The sequence below is a fragment of the Salvelinus alpinus genome, chromosome 14, assembly GCF_045679555.1.
Source record: "Salvelinus alpinus chromosome 14, SLU_Salpinus.1, whole genome shotgun sequence".
Classification (NCBI taxonomy): domain Eukaryota; kingdom Metazoa; phylum Chordata; class Actinopteri; order Salmoniformes; family Salmonidae; genus Salvelinus; species Salvelinus alpinus.
In genome coordinates this window covers 33393124-33400278 of record NC_092099.1, presented here as the reverse complement: position 1 = coordinate 33400278, position 7155 = coordinate 33393124, and positions in this window count along the sequence as shown.

Below are 7155 nucleotides of genomic sequence, written 5' to 3'. Positions count from 1 at the left end.
TCTCTGCTCCTCACTCAGCAGTACTGGTAGTGGTGAAGTCATTTCAGAGTAGATGGAGATGCACTTTAGTATCTTCAAACAGCTACGTGTCTAACATCACGGTAAGCAAGGCTATACTTCCTCTCTGAGTGGAGAGACTCTGATTGAGAAATAAAGAAGCAGCCCTTTAGGCAGACAGTACAGAGTACTGCTGTGTACACTGCTGTGAGTAGTAAAGAAGTTTGTTTTATACTGTTGACAGTTGAGACAGTAACATACCTCTAGTAAAACTGTATACTGTATACTATAATAAACAAAAGTGAAATAAACAATGAGAAATGAACAGTACAACATTACACTCACACAAGTTTCAAATGAATAGAGACATTTGAAATGTTATATTGTGACTATGTCTACAGAAATATGTGTTGTATTTACAATGGTGCTTGTTCTTCACTGGTTTATCAAAATTGGATTTGTTTTCGAATTCTTTGTGGGTCATGTAAAAGGGAAATATGTGTCTCTAATACGGTCATACATTTGGCAGGAGGTTAGGAATTGCGAACAGCCGAAAAAAACTTTGCCAAAGGGAACAAAAACATCACAATATGTTGTCTTAATATATGCACTACCTGCTCCGAAGTGTTTCAGAATACAATCATGTGGAGGCCTTCCCAGAACAAACAGACCCCTGCTGGACTATAGTAATTATGGATGGGCTGGCTCTTGACATTTCCCTTCCTCCTTCTCCCCTCCATCTTCCTTCCCATAACCTCTCCCCCTCCCACACACTCACCCTCATACTGGGAGGGTAAAGAAGACCCCACAATGTGTGATTGGAACAACTCTTCTTAGCAGGGGGCTTAATCACAAACACACACAATCCTGGGATTGTTGTGTTAATCAGTCAGTGTGTACCAACCTGGACAACCTGGGGTCTATTCTTAGATTAGTATTCTTGACATTGAATATAATTTTCTCATGACGATAGTAAGAAATTAGCCGAATTGAATTTGAGAAATTAGGTTAATTGAAATTTTAAGTGGGATTAATTGAGTTGCTGTTGAGTTGATTGTAACAGCAGGCCTATCTTTCCTTTACATGTCAATATGCAACATTATCTAAATGAGACTGATAGTCAATGAGACTGAAAGGGCACCAGGCTACATATTTCACTCCTCTATCCAGTATAACAACGTTGAACTTTCCTTCAATTCAGTCTGCTTTTCTTTCTGAAGCATTCTGTATTTATTCAGTTTGACATTTTTCTTTCTGCGCCTGGCAGGACCATTAATAAACAATATGTCCTGACATTTTAATGTATTTCTGGGGAATTGAACCACTCAGACGGTTTATGTGCCATAATAGCCACTCTTAGAGAATGTTGCTGTAATGAATGACCACCATATCTCTCCCTGGAGATCATCTACTGCAATATCTGCTTCTCATCTCTGCTCTGCTAATAGATCCTCATTCTGAAGATCCACTCAGTTAGTTATAGTAATAGGTCAGCAGAGGGAGAGGGAGGGAGAGAGAGAGAGAAATAGAGGGAGAGGGAGAGAGAGAAAGAGAGAGGAAGAGAGAGAGAGAAATAGAGGGAGAAAGAGAGGGAGAGAGAGAGAAAGAGAGAGAAATAGAGGGAGAGAGAGAGAGAGATAGAGAGAGACAGCGAAAGAGAGAGAGAGAGAGAGAGAGGGATGGATGGAGGAAGAAAGAGAGAGAGCGGAAGAGAGAGGGAGAGAGAGAGCGAAAGAGAGAGAGGGAGGGAGAAAGAGAGGGAGAAAGAGAGAGAGAGAGAGAGAGAGCGGATGAGAGAGAGCGAAAGAGAGAGAGAGAGGGAGGCAGAAAGAGAGAGGGATAAAGAGAGAGAGAGAGAGAGAGAGAGATATAGAGAGATATATAGAGAGAGAGAGATATATATAGAGAGAGAGATATATAGAGAGATAGGGAGAAAGAGTAACCACTGGCGAGGCCTTCCCCAGAGCAGTGGTCTGGCCCTTAGCTACGTCCTCTCTGTCCCCCCCTCATTATTGATGCCTAAAAAATAAATACAAATAGATATTAACCTTTTGACCTGAGTGTTGCGTTGACCTTCGCCCCATCTCAGCCCTCTGGGACGAAAACCTCATCCACCACCATTGTAATACCCCCCTGTTTCACCCGCGAAGCAGTCACCAATTTGCCAGAAGGGAGGTAGCAGCTATATCAACTCTAGACCTATACAGTATATAGCCAAAGCCGGACATGACTGTGACATGTGGTTTTTAGGACACCTTTGTAAACAAAATAGATAAGGACATTACTATAGTGTTAAACACACATTCTCTCTCTCTCTCTCTTCCTCTCTCTCCCTCTCTTTCTCCCTCTCTCTCTTCCTCTCTCTCGTTTCTCTCTCTCTCCCTCCCTCTATTTCTCTCTCTCTCTCTCTCTCTCTCTCTCTCTCTCTCTCTCTCTCTCTCTCTCTCTCTCTCTCTCACTCACTCACTCACTCACTCACTCACTCACTCACTCACTCACTCACTCACTCACTCACTCACTCACTCACTCACTCACTCACTCACTCACTCACTCACTCACTCACTCACTCACTCACTCACTCACTCACTCACTCACTCACTCACTCACTCACTCACTCACTCACACACAAACATCTTAATTAGCCACCAGTGCAACAACCTCTGGCTGTTTTTAACAACCACGACTGATTACTCTACTGCTTCCTTAATGCTATCCACCTCCCTCCTCCTCCTCTCCACCTCCCTCCTCCTCCTCTCCACCTCCCTCCTCCTCCTCTCCCCCTTCCTCCTCCTCCTCTCCACCTCCCTCCCCTCCTCTCCACCTCCCTCCTCCTCCTCTCCACCTCCTCTCCACCTCCCTCCTCCTCCTCTCCCCCTTCCTCCTCCTCCTCCTCCTCCTCCTCTCCCCTTCCTCCTCCTCTCCCCCTTCACCCTCCTCCTCCTCTCCCCCTTCCTCCTCCTCCTCCTCTTCTCCCCCTTCCTCCTCCTCCTTCTCCTCTCCCCCTTCCTCCTCCTCCTCTCCCCTTTCCCCCTCCTCCTCCTCCTCTCCCCCTTCCTCCTCCTCCTCCTCTTCTCCTCCTCTCCTCCTCCTCCTCCTCCTCTCCCCCTTCCTCCTCTCCCCCTTCCTCCTCCTCTCCTCCCCCTCTCCCCCTTCCTCCTCCTGCTCTCCCCCTTCCTCCTCCTCTCCCCCTTCCTCCTCCTCCTCCTCTCCCCCTTCCTCCTCCTCCTCCTCTCCTCCTCCTCTCCCCCTTCCTCCTCCTCCTCTCCCCCTTCCTCCTCCTCTCCCCCTTCCTCTCCTACTTTACCTCTTATTCGATTATAGAAAACACTGCATGGATACTATCCAAACACTTCCTACCACTTCTTTCTTCCTTCATCCACCATTCTCCTCTCTTCCTTCCCTTCTCTTCATTTAAAGACCGATCCCTCTGTTAGCTCTGTCTGTGTCCTCTCAGCACTCATACACACTACTGTTGATCCAGTATTTGTCACGATTTGGCGGCACTAGAATGGAAAGAACAGTTAGTAACATGAGCTATTTGTTCCCGGTTTGACTCTTTAAACAGTAAAAATACTGTTAGTAGTAATCTAGCAAGAGTTCTGTCCCATGTTTTTTTTAACACACATGCAATAGATTTTCCTATTTGTGATTCTCATATGCGGTGTGCCCTGAACCTTCATAGTAATTCATCCTCCCTGACATGTCCCTATGTTTCACATTAGTCCCCTGGAGTCACCATGGTAATATAAACATATAAACGTGTCACTCCTGTGATAGAACCCTGAATCTACACACAAGTGTGCTCACACGCACTCACGCACACACACACACACACACACACATACTGGTACATGTGGTAGTTGCCTGGTACGGCAACCACAGGGCTCTCCAGAGGGTGGTGTGGTCTGCCCAACGCATCACTGGGGGCACACTGCCTGTCCTCCAGGACACCTACAGCACCCGGTGTCACAGGAAGGCCAAAAAGATCATCAAGGACCTCAGCCACCCGAGCCACGGCCTGTTCACCCCGCTATCATCCAGAAGGCGAGCATCAAACCTGGGACAGAGAGACTGAAAACAGCCTCTATCTCAAGGCCATCAGACTGTTAAATAGCCATCACTAACTGGCCTCCACCCAGTAACCTGCCCTGAACGTAGTCACTGTCACTAGCCGGCTAAAACCCGATTACTCAACACAGCACCTTAGAGGCTGCTGCCCTATGTACATACAGTTGAAGTCTGAAGTTTACATACACCTTAGCCAAATACATTTAAACTAATTTTATCACAATTGCTGACATTTAATCCTAGTAAAACATTAAATCCTAGTTTATTTTAAGAATGTGAAATGTCAGAATAATAGTAGAGAGAATTATTTATTTCAGCTTTTATTTCTTTCATCACATTCCCAGTGGGTCAGAAGTTTACATACACTCAATTAGTATTTGGTAGCATTGCCTTTAAATTGTTTAACTTGGATCAAATATTTCGGGTAGCCTTCCACAAGCTTCCCACAATAAGTTGGGTGAATTTTGGCCCATTCCTCCTGACAGAGCTGGTGTAACTGAGTCAGGTTTGTAGGCCTCCTTGCTCGCACATGCTTTTTCAGTTCTGCCTACAAATTTTCTATAGGATTGAGGTCAGGGCTTTGTGATGGCCACTCCAATACCTTGACTTTGTTGTCCTTAAGCCATTTTACCACAACTTTGGAAGTTTGCTTGGGGTCATTGTTCATTTGGAAGACCCATTTGCGACCAAGCTTTAACTTCCTGACTGATGTCTTGAAATGTTGCTTCACTATATCCACATAATTTTCCTCCCTCATGATGCCATCTATTTTGTGAAGTGCACCAGTCCCTCCTGCAGCAAAGCACCCCCACAACATGATGCTTCCACCCACGTGCTTCACGGTTGGGATGGTGTTCTTCGGCTTGCAAGCCTCCCCCTTTTTCCTCCAAACATAACGATGGTCATTATGGCCAAACAGTTCTATTTTTGTTTCATCAGATTAGAGGTCATTTCTCCAAAAAGTAAGATATTGTCCCCATGTGCAGCTGCAAACCGTAGTCTGGCTTTCTTATGGTGGTTTTGGAGCAGTGGCTTCTTCCTTGCTGAGCGGCCTTCCAGGTTATGTCGATATAGGACTCATTTTACTGTGGATATATATACCTTTGTACCTGTATCCTCCAGCATCTTCACAAGGTCCTTTGCTGTTGTTCTGGTATTGATTTGCACTTTTCGCACCAAAGTACGTTCATCTCTAGGAGACAGAACGTGTCTCCTTCCTGAGCGGTATGACGGCTGCGTGGTCCCATGGTGTTCATACTTGCGGACTATTGTTTGTACAGATGAATGTGGTACCTTCAGGCGTTTGGAAATTGCTCCCAAGGATGAACCAGACTTGTGTCTACAATTTATTTTCTGAGGTCTTGGCTGATTTCTTTTGATTTCCTCATGATGTCAAGGAAAGAGGCACTGAGTTTGAAGGCAGGCCTTGAAATACATCCACAGGTACACCTCCAATTGACTCAAATGATGTCAATTAGCCTAACAGAAGCTTCTAAAGCCATGACATAATTTCTGGAATTTTCCAAGCTGTTTAAAGGCACAGTCAACTTAGTGTATGTAAACTTCTGACCCACTGGAATTGTGATACAGTGAATTTACAAGTGAAATAATCTGTCTGTAAACAATTGTTGGAAAAATTACTTGTGTCATGCACATAGTCGATGTCCTAACCGACTTGCCAAAACTATAGTTTGTTAACAAGAAACTTGTGGAGTGGTTGAAAAACGAGTTTTAAAGACTCCAATCTAAGCGTATGTAAACTTCCAACTTCTTTTTACTTTTTTAAGGAATCTACATAAATGTACAGAGGCCCATTATTAGCAACCATCACTCCTGTGTTCCAATGGCACATTGTGTTAGCTAATCCAAGTTTATCATTTTAAAAGGCTAATTGACCATTAGAAAAGCCTTTTGCAATTATGTTAGCACAGCTGAAAACGGTTGTCCTGATTAAAAAAGCATTAAAACTGGTCTTCTTTAGACTAGTTGAGTATCTGGAGCATCAGCATTTGTGGGTTCGATTACAGGCTCAAAATGGCCAGAAACAAAGAATTTTCTTCTGAAACTCGTCAGTTTATTCTTGTTCTGAGAAATGAAGGCTATTCCATATGAGAAATTGCAGAGAAACTGAAGATCTCGTACAACACTGTGTACTACTCCCTTCACAGAACAGCGCAAACTGGCCCTAACCAGAAAAGAAAGAGGAGTGGGAGGCCACGGTGCACAACTGAGCAAGAGGACAAGTACATTAGAGTGTCTAGTTTTAGAAACAGACGTCTCACAAGTCCTCAACTGGCAGCTTCATTAAATAGTAACAGCAAAACACCAGTCTCAACATCAACAGTGAACATCAACTCCGGGATGCTGGCCTTCTGTGTTCTTTTGCCCATCTTAATCTTTTAATTTTATTGGCCAGTCTGAGATATTACTTTTTCTTTGCAACTCTGCCTAGAAGGCCAGCATCCCGGAGTTGCCTCTTCACTGTTGACTTTGAGACTGGTGTTTTGTGGGTACTATTTAATGAAAACCTGTTTTCGCTTCGTCATTATGGGGTATTGTGTGTAGATTGATGAGGAGCATTTTTATTGACTACATTTTCGAATTAGGCTGTAACGTAGCAAAATGTGGAAAAACTCAAGGGGTCTGAACTTTCTGAATGCACTGTGTGTGTATGTGACCAATAAAATGTGATTTGACACACAGACACACGCACGCGCATGCACACACACACCACACTGATTAGATTTGCAGATGGAGGCTGTCCCTGGGTAAAGATAACACATCAGTATTGGCTTGGCCCCTGACAGGCCTGAGCTGGGTGTGTAAAATAGAGCTTTCCTCAGAACCATCTCTCTCTCTCTCTCTCTCTCTCTCTCTCTCTCTCTCTCTCTCTCTCTCTCTCTCTCTCTCTCTCTCTCTCTCTCTCTCTCTCTCTCTCTCTCTCTCTCTCCCTCTCTCCCTCTCTCTTCCTCTCTTTCTCTCTCTCTCTCCCTTTCTCTCTCTCTCTCCCTTTCTTTCTCTCTCTCCCTCTCTCCCTCTCTCTTCCTCTCTTTCTCTCTCTCTCCCTTTCTCTCTCTCTCTCCCTTTCTT